This window comes from Lissotriton helveticus, chromosome 12, assembly GCF_964261635.1.
Source record: "Lissotriton helveticus chromosome 12, aLisHel1.1, whole genome shotgun sequence".
NCBI classification, from domain to species: Eukaryota; Metazoa; Chordata; class Amphibia; order Caudata; family Salamandridae; genus Lissotriton; species Lissotriton helveticus.
In genome coordinates, this window is record NC_136073.1 from 901498275 (window position 1) to 901519309 (window position 21035).

General features: G+C 45.4%; 1 protein-coding gene across 1 annotated transcript in view; it reads right to left on the reverse strand.

The window, feature by feature from the left end:
- The window catches only part of RNF167 (ring finger protein 167), a 265889-nt gene extending 246923 nt beyond the window's left edge, over positions 1-18966 (reverse strand). The window contains exon 1 of the mRNA XM_078669765.1: positions 18771-18966. The gene's annotated coding sequence lies outside the window, so the exon portion shown is untranslated. The remainder of the gene's footprint in view (positions 1-18770) is intronic.
- Positions 18967-21035: the final 2069 nt, after the last annotated feature.

Genomic DNA, 21035 nt, shown 5'->3' on the forward strand with positions numbered 1-21035 from the left:
ACCACTGGTTAACAGCAGTAAAGTGCACAGAGTTCTAAAGCCAGCAGAAACAGAAGATGAAAACTCTACCTGAAACTGCACATGGCCCTTGTTCATGGTCTTCGTTGAAATAAAGTACAAAACGGTGCAAGTTTAGCACTTTGTAAAGCTGGGGTATTCACAAAATATGCCAAGCGCTATGCTTTGCAGATCTGTACACCCCTACAGTAACTCACAATAAAGAGTTGCCCGTTATTTAGCCTCCTTCAGAGATATTACAGCCTGGAGCATCTTAGCCTTTCTGTGGGGAATTCGAATTCATTTTTTGCCTCAACAATAGAAATAAATATCTGACCATCATTCACGAAATGATGATATGCCTCCTAAGATGCAGAAGTGAGACATATGAGTTTTGGGGAACATAGATTAATGATTTCATAGCTTAAATGATTCGTTTTTGTATAGCACTATGGTGTATTCATAAAACATTTTTTATGGGTTTATCTCCCTTTGAAAGTGTTATTTTTTCCCATTAAACATATATTTAACTCTTGTTATGTAGCATTCCAATCGGCATGTTTTGGAGCACTATCAATAAAATACATTCCTATACGGAAGCTAAGAATTCCAAGTTTTTTGGACTCTTCGAGGAATCAAGAAATGTCACTGCTGGTTCAAAACAGCGTCCTGGCTACTAATTATAGAAGCCCGCAGGGGGGAGGGAGGGAGGGACGGACACACACACCTACCTACCTACCTACCTACCCATTCCCACCCACCCACCCACCCACTTACCTACCTTCCTTCCTTCCTACTTACCTACCTGACGCTCGGAGGCCAGTGTTAGGCCGCCCTGCTGGCTGGGGCGCTCCTTTCACACTAGAAAGAGTGGGGCAGGGGCAGGCTGACCTACAAGTGAGGGCTGTTCCACGAGCCACTGACGGTACAGGTAAAACCTGCACCACAAGCCAGGCCTTGGATTAGCATGAAGGGGGGGGGGCTGGGCTCTGCACTGGGCCCGCCTATTGGCCACTGCAGACATGACCAGTCACATTTTACACTAAACTAACGGGGAGTGGAATTTTATTGTAGAATTTAGAAAAGTGGAATAATCGTACATTAAAATGCTTAAGAGTGCTTAATTGTGCCCAACATTTTACCCCTACACATTTTGTTTTAAAGTAGTGAATAATATCTTTTCCTAACTGTTCCTGAATTTGGGAGAGAGGCCTCAAAGAGAGAAAATAATTTGGTCAGTGTCACACATTGGTCTAGTCAGGAATCACAGGTAAAACCTCAGATTCTCTAATTAAATAGTATTTATTTATTTTATTTTCAAAGTTTTATATAGCGCGAACAAGATCTTCGCAGATATCAGAGCGCTTTACATAGAGGGGTACATTAGGGAACATTGTCAAACAAATAAATCAATAGATCACACAGTACAAATCGGTGGCTGCAAAGCCCATCACGTGAGTAATAAGACAACTCATACAAATAAGTAAATGGGTCAAACATGTAGTACAGATCGGTGCAGGGTGTTAACAGAGTTCGAGATAATAGTTCAAGTGTATTTAGCCATGAGGATAGCTTTTACTTCTTTTTTAAAGAGTGTAGTGGAAGAGATAAGCCTGGTTTCCGGAGGGAGTGAGTTCCAAATCCTAGGCGCCATTCCTGAGAAGGAGCGCTTGTATGTTTTTTCCTTCCGGAATCTTCGAGGTTTCAGCAGAAGATTGTTTGTGCCTCTCGTGTTTCTAATTCCCCCAGAGATTGTCAGTTTCTGAGCGAGGTAGCCGGGTGAGTTTAGGTGTACCGCCTTGTGTGTCATGCAGGCGATTTTCAGATGTATTCTGGCTTCAAAAGGCAGCCAATTCAGGGATTCCAAGTCAGGGGTAATATGGGAGTGCTTTTTTGACCCAGTGATGAGTCTCGCTGCAGCATTCAGAGAAGCTCTAAGGGGTGCGGTTGTAGTTAGGGGGAGTCCGCAGAGGGCGGTGCTGCCGTATTCAATTCGTGGGATGACTAGCGCTTGTACTGCGGTTTGGAAGTCTTTGGCTGGGAGGTAGGGTTTAAGCTTCCTCAGAGTATTGATCTGGAAGTTCGCTCCCTTTGTTGCCTTGCTGATATGTTGCTGCATGTTGAGATTGGTGTCGAGTGTTATGCCTAAAGATTTTGCTGAGTCCACGATGGTGGGTTGGACATTGAGTGCAGTTAGGTGTTTAAGCCAATGTTGAGTGGTGGATATCTTCGCTGGAGGTGAGATCAGAAGGAACTCTGTTTTCAGGGCATTGAGTTTGAGGTGATTATCGGCAAGCCAGGATTGGGTGCATCTGATCGTTGAGTTCAGGAGCAAGATGTCATTGGGGGATTGTAATTTGAGGTAAAGTTGGGTGTCATCGGCGTACATGTGAAAGTGTAAATTGGATGCTTGTAGCAAGGTGGTGAGAGGTTCCATGACTAGGTTGAACAAAGTTGGGGATAGAGAGGATCCTTGGGGGACGCCTAGCGTTACAGGTATTGGCGAGGACATCAGGTTGTTACTCTTGAATTTCTGCGACCTGTTGTGAAGAAAGGAAGTGAACCACTTGAGAACAGTTCCAGATAAACCCATTCTTGTGTTTAGTAGTTCTAGTAGATTCTCATGTTTAACGGTGTTGAATGCTGAAGAGAGATCAAGAAGGATGAGGAGGCAGGTGTCGTTTTGGTCTAGCATTTGAAGTGCGTCGTCAATTATGTGAGTCATAGCAGTTTCTGTGCTGTGTCCTGCTCGGAAGCCTGACTGGTGAGGGTTGAGGAGATCAAATTGCTCAATGTGTTTAGTTAATTGTAGTTGTGCGCATTTTTCCGAGAGTTTGGCGAGAGTGGGAATATTGGTGATGGGACGGTAATTGTTGAGATCAGAGGGGTGGGCTGTAGGTTTCTTTAGTAGAGGTGTGACCTGACCAACTTTGAGGGAGTCAGGTATGCTTCCTTGTTGGAGAGAGCTGTTGATAATTTTAGTCCAGAGAGGGAGAAGCAAAGGGGTAAAGTCTTTTACTGCGGAGGCAGGGAGGGGGTCTGTGAGGTGATTGGATGGTTTCAGGGTGCTGAGCAGTTTGCCAATTTCTTCTTCCGAGTATGTGCCGAAGGTTGACCATGTAGCATTGTTTTTTGGTTCAGTGGGTGCTAGGCATTGGGGTTTGGAGTAGAGGCTTGCGTCAATGAGGAGATCGCTTTTTATTTTGTCAGTTTTTTGGATAAAGAAAGCAGCGAAGTCTTCACAGGAGGGTGCCTCACGCCTAGTGTTGAGTGGTTGGGGTTGCTCCTTGGATTGTGAGTTGATTAGCTCAAACAGTTTTCTCGGGCGGTTTTTTGCTTGGTCGAGTTGGAGACTGAAGAAGTCTGATTTTGAGCGTTTTATTTTCCTGAAGTAGGCGTTTCTCTTTATCTTCAGATCTTTTAGGTGCATTGCAGAGGGAGCTGATCTCCAGGTATGCTCTGCCATTCGCATGTCTCGTCTATCCTCATTGAGACTCCTGTCGTACCATGGTTTGGAGATTTTAGTAGAGACTCTTTTCAGCTCCATAGGTGCAGCCTCATTAATTATAGAGGTCATAGCGTTGAGATAGTGGTCAGTCAGAGTTTGGACGTCCGTAGCGCCTGTCGGTGGGAGTAGGAGATTGCAACTGTTAGGGGGCAAAGAGCCTGGGTTGAGCTTTTTCGAGTCTCTTTTCCAGACTTTGGGCTTGGAGAGTTGAGCCGGGTTAACTTTGACTTTTTCATTGATAAAGAATGTGACAATATGATGATCTGACCAGTCACAGGGTTGGATGGACTCGAGTTGGATAGAGTCCTCTTTGGAGATGATCAGGTCGAGGGTAGAGCCTTTCTCGTGGGTCGGGCTGTTGCATATTTGGGTGAGGTTAAGGGCATCGAGGAAATTTTTAAGACTATTTACCACTGCGTCGTTGCGATCGTTCCAGTGGAGGTTGAAGTCACCAAGGTATATTTGGGTGAGTTGCCGTCCGGAACTGGTGGAGATCAAATCCATGATTTGTTGGGAAAAGGTGAAGTTGTCCCTGGGTGGGTGGTAAATGCTGAAGAGAGCATATTGGTTTGCCCTCACTAATAATGTCGAGGCAGATGTATTCCCAGGATGTTGGGGGTGGTAGGGAGGTGGAAGTGACTTTCTGAACAGAGAGGTTGTTCCTGTAGATCATGGGTACTCACAAACTTTCTCTCGGGGGCCAAATTTACAGTGTGGTTTGTGTCCGAGGGCCGCACCGGTGGGGGAGGGGTCAGTGGGGGAGGGGGCGGGGCTAGAGCAACAAAAAAACTGTGACCGTGAGGTTGAACACAGGTCCCTGCAGCGGACGCCTTCGTCCACTGAGCCACCAGACCCGGCACACACACATCTCCCTCTCTCTCTCTCTCTCTCTCTCTCTCTCCCCCTCCCTCTATCTCTCCCTCTCTCCCTCCCCGTCTCCCTCTGTCTCACTCACTCTGACTGTCTCACTCCCTCTTACTCCCTCCCTCTCTCTCCCTATCTCTCCCTCACTCTGACTGTCTCACTCCCTCTCCCTCACGCTTCCAGGACGTTGCACAAACACAGACTTCACTATAGGCAGCTTCCTCCATTCTAACCCTGCCTTCTGGAAACAATCAGTAATTAAAATGCATAGAAGTGGAGCCCCGAGTTAGAAAAAAAAAACGATAGTTAAATACTGGAGGAAAGCACTCTGTCACTCTCTGTCTCCCTCCCACCTGTCTGCCTCTCACCCCCTTCCCTCTCCCCCCCTCTGCCACCTCGCCTGGCGTGAATGTGTGTCAGACAGGGCTGAGACAGCTTCCCACCGCACCCGAGTACTAACAGGTCTTTAAAAGACCACTTACTTGTTAATGGGGCTTTGTTGTTCTTTAGCCCCTTCTTGGAGCCCCTGCAGCTCCACTCTGACCTTCGCTGGAATCGCCCGGCCCCATAGAGCGCTGCTGCAACGGCAGTGTTTGCGGACACAGGACACTCTTACATTTTTCTTAACAACACTGGTAGGATGTCTCCAAGGTCCGCGGGCCGCCAGGGAAGGCTTGCCGGGCCGCCACTGGCCCCCGGGCCGTACTATGAGTATCCCTGCTGTAGATGCATGCGATTCCACCACCTATTTTGCCTGTTCTGTCGAGCCTGATAATGTGGTAGTTGGGAGGAACCAAGATGTCCATTATAGGTGTCGAAGATTCAGTTAGCCAGGTTTCAGTCAGGATGATTAGGTCAAGGTCCCGCGATAAGAGGAGGTCAGCAATGGCGGCGGAATGTTTCTTGGCTGATCTGCAGTTGAGAAGAGTGCATTTGAGACGGGGTGTGTTGAGGGTGGTAGATGGTTCTAGAGAGAGAGGGACTTTTCTAAGGTTATTGGGGATGGAGAATCTGCTGTTTAGTGTGGGTGGTCTAAGGGGATTTGAGTGTATCATGGGAATGTTGAGGTGTGGGGTGGTTGTGTGAATTTGGGGGGCTGGGTCATAGGAGCGGAGAAGGGTGAGTGTGTCGAGGTCAGAAGAAGAGTTGTGGGTGCGACGAGGGCGGTTGTTGCGATTACAAGCTGGGATTGAGGTCAGATTGGGGGATAGCTGAGTGAGAGAGTTAGTTGGAATGGTGGGGGACAAGTTGGGCGGGGAGGTGTAGTTGTGTGAGGGGTTGCAGGGGCGATGCAGGGGACGAGGGCAGTTACTGCGCCTATGAGCAGGGATTGACGCCCGGTGTGGGGCGTGTTGAGTGAGGGAGTCAGCCTTGGAGTAGGGGACAAGTTGGGAGGGAAGGTGGAGGTGGGTGAGGGGTGTATGGGGTGTGTAGAGAGTAGTTCTTTGATGGAGTGTATGTCTTCTTTGATCTGAGTGAGGGTGGCCATGATGTAGTCCATCGTGGGGTAGGTGGTGGGGGTGGCAGTCAGGGGTGATTGGCTGACAAAGAAATTTGTGTGCAGGTGGGAGAGAGGGCTGGTGTTCGAGCAGGTCTGCGTTGTGTTGGTGTGCGGGATGGAGTTAGGGAGGCGAGAGGTTTTGGGCGGGAGGGGTGTGGATGAGGTAGGGAGGAGGTTGGTGGTATGAGTGAGGGCATTGGTGGTAGGCGGGGGGGTCAAGGTGTAGGCTGGGAGACTGATAGCCGTGGTGGGGGTGCAGGGAGGATAATGGGGGCTGAGAGTAGGAGGGGAAGCGGGATTGGAGATGATCCTGTTGAGGGGAGGGGGAGTTAAATTAAGAGAGGAGGTATGTTCTGCGTAGTTGGTTAGAGGGTAATGGGGACTGAGAATGGGGGGGGGATAAGGGGGGGATTTGTCGGAGTGCGTGTTATTCTGGTGCTGGACTAAGTTAGGTGTGTTATGGGTGGGAGCTGTGCTGTCAGCGGTGAGCGGGGTGTTAATGCCCGCTGTAGGTGTGATAGGCGTGTTGAAGGTATGTGTGGAGGTCCGTGAGTTGGTAGAAGGGGCGGGGGTGTGAGTGGTGTATGAGGGGGAGCGATCTGTGTCTGTGCTTGAGTGCTGAATTGGGATAGTGGGGTTGTGGGTGGGGGATGGGAGGTCAGGGGTGGTAGGTGTGCCCCTGATTGAGGAGTATGTAGCTGTGAGGTCATGGTTGGTGGGACTGGAGGAGATATGAGTGTTGGTCCGTGAATTGGAGAGGTGTTCTTTGAAAGTGGGGAACAAGTTGTCTAGTAGTTCCAGGTTCCTGTCTGTGGCTTGTGATAGGACAATCCCGTTATTGTAAATAGTGATGGTGGCTCTGCCTGGAAAGACTTGGGATGGTGTGATGGAGAGAGTTAGGCTGTGAGCGGATTTTCTGGTGGAGGAGACGGTGAGTAGGGTGAGGAACGCTTTTCTCCATTGAGCTCTGCGTGTGGTGTGGAAGATGATATCAGTGTTCAGGGATCCATTGACCGGTGAGAAGTAGGTGTCAGAAAAGGGGGTCTCAGGGTGTGACCTAAGGAAGTTGTGTTTAAAGCGTTTGGCGGCTTTTTTGGTGAGTGATGGTGGGTAGTTGATTTTATATGTGTGATTGCCGATCGGATCCATGTTGCGGTGATGGATTTGGTGGGTGTGGGGGAATGCACTAATGCACTATAGTGGTACACATGTGCAGAAAAACAAATGTATACAGTAGGTTACACAGTAATAAGTTATAAATTACAAAAGTGGCACTAGTGATCAACCAGCATAACCAGGATATAAGAGTGTGCAGTAGAGCAAATACATACGGTAAATTACAAAGTACAAGGTGTAAGTGTAGGTATAATACTGATAGTATATAAGGGCAGGATACAAATGCAAACAGCAATTTACATGAATCAAAAATCACAAATCAAAATGACATTAATTAGCAACCAAGAAATATGAGGTAGCAATCTTTGCATTACCAATGTTCAAAATACAGGTAGGAGTGACACTAGAGAGCAATCAAAAAATATGAGGTAGCAATCTGTGTATTACAAATGTTCAAAATACAGGTAGAAGTGACCCTAGAGAGCAGCCAGACATATATGAGGTAGCAATCGGTGCATTACAGGAGAGAAGAGTGAGAATAGATGCAGGTTGCAGAACTGTGTAGAATAGTGCAGAATACAGAAGAAGTATGCGATATATGAGATAGCAATCGGTGCATAACAGGAGAGGAAAGTGGGGATGGGTGCAGGTTGCGGAAATGTGCAGAATAGTGCAGAATATAAGTTCAAGTATACTGCTGATCGAATATAAGAGCAGAACACAGATGAAGACAGTAGTGTACATGAATCAAAAATCAGAAATGACATTGGTTAGCAACCAAGGTATCTGAGGTAGTAGTCTGTGCATTACCAGTGTTCAAAATACAAGTAGAAGTATAATACTGCACTAAAAGGTATATGAGGTAGCAATCTGTGCATTACAAATGTTCAAAATACAGGTAGAGGTATAATACTACAATAATAGGCAGACATTCTTTCATAAATGAGGTAGCAATCTGTGCACTACAGATGTTCAAAATATAGGTAGAAATATAATACTGCAATAATAGGCAGGCATTCTTTCCCAAGAAGGTGTAGATACATCACTGAGCAAGTACTCTGTAGTTGGGATTAGTCTAAAATGACAAAGTTCTTAGTGTGTGTTCAGATAATGATGAAAATGACTAGTCCAGGATGGCCGCCCACGAGAGAGACTGGTCTAAAATGGCCGCCAAATAGGTGAGATAGAGACAGTAGCCCTCTGTTTGTTGCTGTTACATAGATAGCAGGGAGGAGCAGTTTCCATTCACAGTCATGCAGGCAGGGGAGATAGAGATATTAGTCCTCTGTCTGCTGCTATTACTTTGAGCTTAGGGAAGGATTAGGAAGGTAGGCATTTAACAAACACTACACATCTTCCCTCACTTTTTATTCCCAAAATGACATCCTTGCTTCCCTATTTATGTCTCCTCTTTGACCTCTTTTCTTCCCCACTTCTTTAATTTCCCTCCTTTTCCTTTCTCTGAGTTCACCCCCTCTTCCCTTCCTTCTGCATCCTCTTTTCCTCCATCCTTTCTAAGGTCCCTTCTTCATCTCCATCGTGTGCTGCCGCCCTTCTCTCCTCCCCCTGCCATCTTTAAAGTAGCCACTGTAGCTCCTGTGGTTTTTTTGTCTACCTTATAGTGGGGCAAGGGCCAAGTGGATAATTCCAATATGTAGACATATAGGAATTAAAAGACATCTGGAGGTCTGTAAACCGATCTGACGTCCTCAACAGTGTTTGCGGTCTCCGGATTTTTATTGTTATGTGGTAAGCAAGGAAGTAACATGAATCAGCTGCCAATCCCATTTAATTTTAGTGCCTGTTTTATAACCTTGACAACAATTATATTTTTAGTTGCCTGTATTTTATTAGGTAATTGATTATCCTGTTTTTTTAACTATATACTTTATTAAAATAAATATGGGCCTGTATTCCTTTTTAGGTCTCGCCTAGCGCCGCAGCTCATGCGCTTCTCGCTCTGCGCGATCTATTGTCGTCGGTTTGCTTTGGAAGTGGGGTGGAAGCTCCGCCTCTGCTTTACATTTGCGCGCGTCATACTTTAAGTGAAACGCTCGCATTTGATTTGTTGTGAGGCTTTTTGGCTCCCTCCCTGTCTCCTTTAGGCCCCGCCCATCGGGACCCCTACATGAGCACGCTTTCCACTGACGAGCTGAGGCGTGGTCCCGTGGGCCCGGGCCGCCGTCAAGCAGGATCCCAAGTGGCTTATCTTGTGCTTGCAAATAGCCTGCCGCATAGCAGGTCACCTTTGTTGCGTTCCTCGCACTCATTTGAGGTAACCATTGGCTTCCCGGATCCATGCGTGTTTTTTTTGCATTGTTCGCTGTAAGAAATCGCTTCGATTTCGTGCAATGCAGTCACTCTGCGTCGTGGAGCCAGCGGTCCTTGCCAAGCGTCACTCTGCACAGTTACCTCCTGCCTTTGCATTAGAACGCACCCTCTATGTTGGCTGTTGCATCGCAGGCCCGGGCCCCCGTCAAGCAGGATCCTGAGTAGCTTATCTCGTGCTCGCAAACAGCCCGCCGCTATAAATGAACATATGCTGCACGCAATGAGGTTGGTTTATATTTTCGTGACATAGCAGGTTTACGCGCACTAACTCATCTATTGCTCTCTGGTTCTCCCTGCATAACATTTGGCAGCAGAATGACTACCTTTCAGCATGTTCACTGTGGTGAATCTCAGACTAAAAGTGGTATTTTTCAAGTATGTTCGTAGTCTTTTAGAGTGATGCCTGTCGTCGTTCAGTCGCAGCTGCCAATCATCAGATATTATCAGATATCTTGGAAAACCTGGCTTACTTATGCTTTTGGGAGCATCCTTGGTGTTTTAATCCATGGTAACATTTGTACAATATGTAGAATTTGAATTTTAAAGACATGTTTTTGTGACAATATCTACCTTTAAGATAATGCACATTACACCTCCTAGCTCCGCTGTGATAATAAAATGCCACTCATCGCATGCGCATAATGTTTGCAGGCGCGGTTACCCTGGCAACACCAACAACATGCTCAAAGTCAACCAGAAGTCGCATTACAGGTCTCGAGCTCCAATTGATATTATTTATTTGGGAGGGGGCAATCCATTATTTTGCTGTATGCCGCAGATCGGGGTTCCCCTCTAAGGCAGGGTCCAGTCAGAGGGGACTCCCACAAAACCCCTGCATTGGGTGCAGTTGGGGGGTGACTGGCGAGGTTTAATCTGTGTGTTTATAAACTGGTGCTAGAGTCCATTCAAAGCACTCTGCCCCCTGCCTAACTAAAGGCCCACACTGAAGACCAATCACAGACCGTGCCCTGCTCGGACACTCACTCAGCATTCACCAACATGACGCTGTTCGTTTCCCATCACATGTTCGCAGACATTCTAACAGCCTTGACTGGGAAGCTGCAGGTGCATGCGAGCAAAATTCTAAATTAGGGCACCTATTCCACAGATACAAAGCTCTGCATGTGATGCAACATTGGTATGAATTTAAAGCAGTAAACCGTGCTCCGAGAGTCCCCTTTATATTCTGTTTCTTATTTTATTTATTTTATTTTAAAAGTTTTATAAAGTGCTTGCTAGACCCGGAAGTATCGGAGCGCTTTACATGAGCATCAGATCATAGTAACAGGTTACATCGTTACAAAGGTTACACAGTTCTTAGAGCATGGCAACATAGTTACTTGTAAGGTAGGGATAAACAATAAGCACAAATACGAAAGGGGAACAGCAGGCAAGGCGAGAGATTCAGGGAAGGGGAGGTTGGAGCGAGGGAAGTAGACAGATAATGAAGGTGGGAACGAGGAGGGGAGGGTGAGAGACAGCATGGGAAGAGGAGGGGAAGGGTAACGGGGACACAAACCGGTAGACGAGTCAAGGCAACGTCCAAAGTCCAGTAAGCTGTGATCCCAGGGGAAGTGGTATCACTTCCCTATCTTTGTTGCAAGAGGCTCTCTTTACGCAGTGGACTCTCACAGAGGGGTCTCTGAGACTCCAAGGCCTACACACTGGATACTTCCCCAAAAAGGGGAGAGGGAGTGCTTTGGCAACCCTCTGAAAGGGTAATGCCTGGGGTACCAAAGGGGGAGCGAGTGGTTGTAGCTACAACTCAAATTAACGCGTGTGGTCTCTTTTCTCCTCTTCCTTAGTTGTAGGATTTCAAATCCTGGTATATGGGAACTGCACTTCTCCTACATTCTACGTGAATAAATCAAGTGACAATCCCCTCTAATGGCCCCACTAATAATTAATTTAAAAGTGATATTAGCAGTTTCATTTTTAAACATCAACATTGCATTCCGCCTACTTCAGTTATGCATGTTATTTCCCAAACAAGACTGCTTCATCGTGAAATGTGTATGGGTATATGCTGAGAACACGGCATATTATTCATTCATTTATTTATTTTGGAGTTTTGAATAGCGCGACTCGTCATTTCGACCACTTCTAAAAGCTAAGAAAACAAGCATTTGCAATGCAATAGGTTAAGCATTTCCGAAACGTTGACCTATGGCAAATGACAATGCCTTTTATTATTGCAGGTTTTTTAAACACATAAATAAAAGGCATTGTTATTTACAATGCCAATAGCTCAAAATATCGCAATTGCAAGACCTATTGCACTGCAAATGCTTGTTAAAGGAAGTGTTTAATGTTTTTATTTAAATGTTGGTCTCTTTTATGTTATTTTACGGAAATAAAGAGTTTTCTTATTGAATCATAATATAATTCCGTGTGGTAAAAAAATGTTTTTATAGAATGAAAACACTTTACTGGGTGATGTGCAAATGATACATATTTTTCCTAAAACCCAAGTTCCAAGCATTGTCTATGCGCTATATAGTTTTATCAGTAAACTGCATGCTAATGGGAAAGTTTGTGGCCATTTCAATGGAAATGTGCTGTTTGTACATGACAGTGCACTACCGCATCATTAATTGGCGATATATTTATCAAAAGTGACATTTTAAATATGAACTGAGAAGTACCCCTGCCCCACCCTGGTGATAATGCTTTTAGTGAACTAAGAGGCAAGTCTGGGGTCACGTGTACCCTATTTGTGAGCTTGAGTCATATTACACATTGTGAAAAAATGTAGTCTGTTAAATAAATAAAACTATATTTGTACAGCAGAAATGCTGAACTCGAAAATAAAATATTTGCTCAGGATCACACAATTTGAGATGGGTTTATGGGCCAAGTAAATTACAGTTAGGCCAAGTAGACTATTAAAGTTGCTAAATCTGCAGGGAAAGTAAAATATTTATGATTTTTCCAAGGCCTGCTATTATTGATGCAGACTATGAACATGGGGGACCAAACCAAGTTATGGCCTTATGAAGATTAGTTAATAATGGAGCCCAAAAATCTATATTGTTTCCGAACAAGTCCAAAGGCACCCCATCAGGTCCAGGGGAGTTACCACCCTTACTTGTTTTCAGTGCCAGAAGGACCACCTGGTATTCAAACAGGGATGTGGAATTCCTAAAGTCCGACGCCCAAGACATATTGTTTGGGGTCAAGGGCAACAAGTTTTCATGTGTATTTTGTCCTTGGGACAAGTAGGCCAAACCCCCTGCAGCACAAACCCCTTTGGCTGCCAGTTTGCAGTAGCACATTATGGATAAGGGAAGGACACTGTCTGCATTTAAGGTAATAATTTTGTCCATATGTTAATGCTGTTCAAACTTGTATTTATGGTTCATTAATTGAAAGTCTTCATTATTAGCGAGAGCGCTCCAAGTAAATGTAAGCTCAGACTGCACTACTGACATGGGTTCCATTATAAAAATGTGTACACCCTTTTTCAAAGTTTAGCAATGTGAGGCTATGTATAATGCTCCCAGATTTCATGGAAATATTTGCAGAAGCTTGAAAGCAAGATTGATGATTCTTTGCTTTCAAAATAAAAGATGTTACTGATGGCTCATTACAGAATGGCTTACCATCTCTTAACTTTTTCAATAAAACAAAATAACTGTTTTCAGCATGATGCTGCTCTTGGCCTGTGACTGGCGCCCTCCTGAGAGCAATTCAGTTCCTCCGGTGTGGGCCTGTCTCCCAGTTTGAAGTCCTGTGCTCTAGGGTCTGGGTCTTCCTAGTGTTTGTTAGATTAACAGCTTATTTTATTAAGATAAACAAACGAAGAAGAAATGCAAATGTTATCATCCAGACAGGGGCCATGACTTTTGAAATTCAGCCTTCTCCACTACACAACAAAAAGCGATCTCTTCAGCATTTCTACCAGAAAGGGACGCCATGATGTTACTGTTGATTAGCTGGGCCAGTTCTGGCAAGTGCTAATTCTTATGGCTGCTACAAAGTGGGAGAAGTTAAACAATAACCAGAGTACACCCAGAACAAAAATTCACAAGGCACGCACATATAGACATAAAGAGAGCAAATCCCCCACTCAGCCTGCTGCAAAAAAAACTCAAGACAAAGACCTCGAAAACTTTTTTTTTTAAAAACTTGTGTTAGCCTCCCACCTGAATTATAAACGAGTAAATTGACATATTATGCACTAAAAATCCAGATGGCGAATGCCTTAACCTGTGAATTCTCAATGTGATCAAAATACTACTTGAATCATGTATATATGGATGATTATGGATTACCAACATTATGCTTTAATGATTACAAGTGCCCTGTCAATTTGTGATCCCTGCGCAAACACCTGTTTGCTCACTGATCTCAATTATAAGTTATTAGGTGTATATATAGTTGACCAGGTAATTACCAGGTACAATTAAGCTTGCACCCTCCATTCATATCAGCAGGTCAAACTAACAGTGTTTAACCAGAGCTCATGCCCCAACAGGACTTGAAAAATCATTAAAATGTTACCAGACCTGCAGGTCGAGTGACTTAAATAATCTACTCGAACCAACTGTAATGCTCTTGACCCATAAACTGGTTTCAAATTATGCAAATATTTTAATTCACTGAGCCGACAATTTCTTCATTATTGCATATGAGATCAACTTCGAATAAGTGAGTTCAGCTGTATAAAAAACCCTTTGGTTGATTTAAACAAATCTAGCCACACAGCATTCACATGACCCCTGACTTGCCTCCTAGTTCATTAACAGCACTGTCAGCAGGGAAGGGGCTAAAATGTTTCTCAAATCATGTTTGAAAGCTATCACTTTTAATAGATACAGAACTAAAGATTGAAGGGGTAGCACAGTCACTTGCAATCAGAACATACAGCTTTACTGATAAAATTATATAGTGTTTGGAAATCGAGTTTCTGCAAATATTTGTCATGTGCACATTACGAAGAAACGTGTTCTGTTGGTTTTGCTACTATTGAAAGCTTTGTTAGCATCACACTTCTGAATTACAAAACAAAATGTGCTTTCGTAATTCCCGATATATGAGTACTATTCATTTACAAGCTATCTAAAGTTTTATGTTCGGGAAAAACAACTGACATCCTAAAGATTTTTATTTCACAACGATCATCGGACGGCTTTCTTAACAAAATCCTACAACTACAGTAAAAGGAAAGAAACGTAAAAACCATTTTCCAGGATAAGATAAGCATCACGTTGTAAAAAGGCCTTGAACAGACAGCAAATATGTCAAGAATAAAACAAGATTTAAAGGCATCTTTATTGCTCATTCACTTCCTGAATGAACAGAACGGTCAGTAGGTCTTAGTAAATGTAGCTTGACCTGATAAAATCTTACTTGCAGTTGCGAGTGGGCGAGTAGATTTTTCGAAGCCTGCATGATGTAATTTCCGAGACATGCAGATTGTGGTGCAAAAATCTGTACATTTGCCTGATGATCCCCTTAAAGGGAATATGCTTGTCATGTGCGCTATTCATCACTTTTGATAAACTCTGAACCTCAAGGTGTCGGGTTTTATCGGGTGAATTGAACAGCACCTGTCCTGCTAGAGAACTTTGTAAACAGACCCATAGTACAGCTAACGAACAACACAGCACAAGAGGATTACCATAACACACAGGTTCCAGGTACCTCCCAGAGGAGTCCTTTGGGGAAGTCTGCAAACACACAGGGACTCTTTCGAGAGCTAACACTTCACTTTGACAGCTGCTTTCATGTCAAGACCAGAGGCTCGTATGAGCCATCCGTGTGTGTGGAAGCACAATGAGCAAAAAAAACAGGGAATGAAATGCGGCTCTAGCCCTGTCCCAAAGGACAAGATTAATTCATGCATTCAGCCATGGCTCTAGGGAGCAGCTTTTGGCAGCGTGTAGGGACTGGAGAACGCCTAAAAATTTCCCAGTGGTGTAAAAGTGAAATTGCCACTAGTGAATTGTCCTGGGCGAAAGAAAGAAGAGCCGCATTAAGTGAAGCATGTGGAGTGTTGGGTTTAAATCTATGCCCGCAACTGGGACATCCAAGTATAGATAAGAAAGAACTAAGGACACTGGGAGCTGAGACTTCCTGCACATATGATAGAGAGTATCTCTTGCGGAAAGTTTCAGTGTCGCATATGACCTTGGCTTGGGAAACCAATCAAAATTATCCCTATTTAGACAGATTGCCGAGCTACCATTTAAGGCGTGAGGTACTAAAAGTGCGAATGGGGCCCTGCTATGTGAATAATGAGGTCAAAAATGTTATGTTGAATAGTAATGGTACCTGCACTTGCGTGTTAGGTACTCACTGCGATATTGTACATATTTTATTAGATTGTATGAAGATTTTAGACTTACGAAAAGAGATTTTATGCCCGATATTTAAAAAAATACAGGATTAGGAATAGGATGCAAGCTGCTAACCATTTAGTGGAAATGACGAACCTAGATATTGCTTGTGCTATGGGGAGATTTATGAGTAAAGTTAAGGTGTTCCTCAAGTGTACAGAGTAAATATCGTATGCTGTTCACTTGGGGTAGAATGAGTTTGTGCATGTAAAGGTTAATGGTACTGTATGGAATCTCTTGGAAGGATTTGATGCTTATGAATGAATTACCTGACCTCATCATTCGTAGGTGGACATTTGTATCTTGTATAAAGGAAATGTGTTATTTTATGTGTGATGTACATGTGCCACGTTTTTAATATGATCTTGTTTATGTTTTAATAGCAATTTTATGTATACTTTTATGGTTGTAACTAACCAAATAAAGTTTTCTTACTGACTGACAGTAAAAGGAAAGAAACGTAAACACAATTTTCCAGGATAAGATAAGCATCACGTTGTAAAAAGGCCTTGAACAAACAGCAAACGTGTCACGAATAAAACAAGATTTAAAGGCATCTTTATTGCTCATTCACTTCCTGAATGAACAGACTGGTCAGTAGGTCTTAGTAAATGTAGCTTGACCTGATAAAATCTTACTTGCCGTTGCGAGTGGGCGGGTAGATTTTTCGAGGCCTGTCATAATGTAATTACTGAGACATGCAGATTGTGGTGCAAAAATGTGTACATTTGTCTGATGATCCACATTAAAGGGAAAATGCTTGTCATGTGCGCTATTCATCACATTTGATACACTCTGAACCTCAAGGTGTCGGATTTTATCGGGTGAATTGAACAGCACCTGTCCTGCTAGGACACTTTGTAAACAGACCCATAGAACAGCTAACAAACAACACAGCGAAAGAGGATTACCATAACACACAGGTTCCAGGTCCTCCCAGAGGAGTCCTTTGGGGAAGTCTGCAAACACACAGGGACTCTTTCGAGAGCTAACACTTCACTTTGACAGCTGCTTTCATGTTAAGACCAGAGGCTCGTATGAGCCATCCGTGTGTGTGGTATCACAGTGAGCAAAAAAACAATGGAATGAAATGTGGCCCTAGCCCTGTCCCAAAGGACAAGATTAATTCATGCATTCAGCCATGGCTCTAGCGAGCAGCTTTTGGCAACGTGTAGGGACTGGAGAGCGCCTAAAAATTTCCCAGTGGTGTAAAAGTTAAATTGCCACTAGTGAATTGTCCTGGGCGAAAGAAACAAGAGCCGCATTAAGTGAAGCATGTGGAGTGTTGGGTTTAAATCTATGCCCGCAACTGGGACATCCAAGTATAGATAAGAAAGAACTAAGGACACTGGGAGCTGAGACTTCCTGCACATATGATAGAGAGTATCTCTTGCGGAAAGTTTCAGTGTCGCATATGACCGTGGCTTGGGAAACCAATCAAAAGTATCCCTATTTAGACAGATTGCCGAGCTACCATTTAAGGCGTGAGGTACTAAAAGTGCGAATGGGGCCCTGCTCTGTGAATAATGAGGTCAAAAATGTTATGTTGAATAGTAATGGTACCTGCACTTGCGTGTTAGGTACTCACTGCGATATTGTACATATTTTATTAGATTGTATGAAGATTTTAGACTTACGAAAAGGAGATTTTATGCCCGATATTTAAAAAATACAGGATTAGGAATAGGATGCAAGCTGCTAACCATTTAGTGGAAATGACGAACCTAGATATTGCTTGTGCTATGGGGAGATTTATGAGTAAAGTTAAGGTGTTCCTCAAGTGTACAGAGTAAATATCGTATGCTGTTCACTTGGGGTAGAATGAGTTTGTGCATGTAAAGGTTAATGGTACTGTATGGAATCTCTTGGAAGGATTTGATGCATATGAATGAATTACCTGACATCATTCGTAGGTGGACATTTGTATCTTGTATAAAGGAAATGTGTTATTTTATGTGTGATGTACATGTGCCACGTTTTTAATATGATCTTGTTTATGTTTTAATAGCAATTTTATGTATACTTTTATGGTTGTAACTAACCAAATAAAGTTTTCTTACTGACTGACAGTAAAAGGAAAGAAACGTAAACACCATTTTCCAGGATAAGATAAGCATCACGTTGTAAAAAGGCCTTGAACACACCGCAAACATGTCAAGAATAAAACAAGATTTAAAGGCATCTTTATTGCTCATTCACTTCCTGAATGAACAGACCGGTCAGTAGGTCTTAGTAAATATAGCTTGATGTGATAAAATCTTACTTGCAGTTGCGAGTGGGCGAGTAGATTTTTCGAGGCCTGCATGATGCAATTTCCGAGACATGCAGATTCTGGTGCAAAAATCTGTACATTTGACTGATGATCCCCATTAAAGGGGAAATGCTTGTCATGCACGCTATTCATCACTTTTGATAAACTCTGAACCTCAAGGTGTCGAGTTTTATCGGGTGAATTGAACAGCACCTGTCCTGCTATGGCACTTGTAAACAGACCCATAGTACAGCTAACAAACAACACAGCAAAAGAGGATTACCATAGCACACAGGTTCCAAGTACCTCCCAGGGGCGTCCTTTGGGGAAGTCTGCAAACACACAGGGACTCTTTCGAGAGCTAACACTTCACTTTGACAGCTGCTTTCATGTCAAGACCAGAGGCACCTATGAGCCATCCGTGTGTGTGGTAGCACAGTGAGCAAAAAAACAATGGAATGAAATGCGGGCCTAGCCAAGTCCTAAGGACGAGATTAATTCATGCATTCAGCCATGGCTCTAGGGAGCAGCCTCCTGGCGAGCATGCGCACATTAACTCCTCCATGTCTGTAGAAGCCTCCCCCATGAAACCCCCCCAAGGCTCCGGTTTGTACCCACCGGCAGAGACTGGAGCTCAGGCAGCCCTCGAGAGGACAGGCTTCTCCTGGGTCACAGGCTGTTCCCAGAGTCTGCCCTTAGACACGAGTACAAGAGCTGGTGCCAGGGTGCATTGTGGGACTTGAAGTTTTTTATAAAGCCGGCACTGTTTGGGGTCCGCGGCGCAGCCCCCCTCCCCCGCAGCCCCCCAGCCCGCTCCCTCGCCTCCCCGGGGTTCGCCGCTTCCTTCTCCCGTCTTCCTACCTCTCTCGCTCTCCTTCCCACTCACAGCCTCAGTGTTTACAATCCGGAGCTCGGCAGCAATGGCGGACCGGGCTGGGCGGGGCCAAGGAGTGTGAAAGTCCCGCCCTCTTCCGGGTGGGGCGTGCGCGTGAGGGGCCTTTTCCTCCGTAGCGGTCACACGCGGGCGCGTGCTTCCGGCCGCGGGGCGCGCGCTCGTGTGTTTCTCAGCCCTTGCAGACAGAAGCTACGGCAAGGGATTCGACCAAACGCTAGAGCGCTGACTGTAGTTGTGTCTCAGACCGGAAGTGGGCGTTCGGAGACGCCATGTTACTGGAATAGAAGCTAGGAAGTTCATAACCAGCTGGTGCAAAAAGTACGAAACTCAAATACAGCCGGTATTTTTTTTAGTACTAACTATCAGTACATACTTAAGATCGTAATTATAAGAAAGCACTTTAAAATATGTTCTGAGCATCGTTGAGCACTGAATAGTAAAGTAAATATAAGCCATGTTAAGAAGCATTGACAAAGCCAATAGGTCTCACCTATGGGCCCTTGTAGAAACGTAGAATGAATAACAAGGTCAGGAGGATGATGTGCTTGAAGAGAGGATTATAGGGAACCCCTCAGCCACAGTATAGCTACAGCTTTTCACTGAGGGGAGCACACTATGCAGTTGAAATCCTCACAATGGAACATTCTATTGTCCTAAGGAACAGAGGGGAGGGAAGGGGGGTGGAGGGGGGGGCATAAGCAATGAAAATAACCACTAAGGGGATACCACACATCCCCCTTGTGGAGGGCCAGGTCAGGGCCTGACACGTGGCGGCTGGGCTATGAACACAGGGACACAGACACTGGTCAACTGGTTAGCCGGAAAGACCCCGAGCGGTCTTCCGCCTTATTTATTTATACCCCGGCGCGAGCCCGCCCCGGGGTATGCGTGGATGCGTGCACAGATAGCAACATTGTTTAGGAGAGCCCGTGTGGCTCTCTACATCCCTCCTTCAATTTAGTCTGTTCTTTCAAAGTCAATCTTCACCTTAAGGAGATGTCCAGGCGAAGTCTCTCAACCTCTGGCTTGGTCTTGGATTGGACCGCAGGCTGTACCGCTGACTTCGGGCAAATGGAGACGCCACAGCCCCAGCCGGGGCTGTCTCCACACTCTCACCACTTGGGATCAGACTCGGTCTGCTGGAATTGACCCTGGTGTCTTGAGTCGCCGCCCTGAGTGGATCTTCTCCATCCTGCCTTGGCAGCGGTGACCCTGGGAACGACGCCCCACGGTCCAGACCAACATCCTCTCCAGTCTCCTGATCCTCTGTTGCTTCTTGAGCCGTTGCCGGTTCTCTCGTCTTCTTGAAACAAGCCACATTGCGGGTTACTACCTGTCCATCTCGCCGGGCAGTGACCATGGTCCCTTGAACTCTGTCCACAATCCACACCTCCGGCTCGTAGGGTGTTCGGAACTTCCACCCCGGGTGTCGATCCCGCACCACCACGGTGTCTCCTACTTGCAGCGATGGCTCTTTGGCGTGTCGTGCTTCACTCGCTTTCCGATTCGTGGCTTGCCTTCGAGCTTGAATGGCCTCGTCGTTTCTGTCTTCAGGCACCCACGTGTGGTCAGTCGGGATGCAGTCTCGAGGTGCTCTCTTGAATAGTATGTGTGCTGGGGCACATTTGGTGGTGCTATGTGGCGTCTGCCGATAGGCCCCTAAAAACTGATCGAGGGCAACTTCGGGATCCTCCCCGCTGTCTACAGCAATCCTTAGGGCTCGATTGAGGGTCCTCATCAGTCTTTCGACCTCCCCATTCGTCTGGGGCCACAGGGGGGTAATCTTCCGGTGTGTAATCTGGAGACTCTCGAGGTAGTTCTGAAATTCTCTGCCTTGGAAAGGTGGCCCGTTGTCTGATTTGATTTCCTCTGGGAGCCCCATGGTGGCGAAGATGCGATTCAGGGCCTTCTTGACCTGGGGAAACGCCGTCCAGGATATTACTTCCACCACCGGGAACTTTGAGAACGAGTCAACCAGGACTAAGGTGTGCCGGCCGTCCGGGAAGCTCGAGAAATCAATGCTGAGGTGTGTCCAGGGCATCTGAGGGGCCTCTTCTGTTATCACCGGCGCTGGCGCTGGATCACTGCCGGTGATAGTGCAGGCATGGCAGGAGCGCACACCATCTCATCAACCATTCTGTCCATGGCTGGGAACCAGACCTTGCTTCTCAGGCGGGCTTTCGTTTTGGCCATCCCCTGATGGCCCACGTGTGCCAGCGCTAGTATCCGAG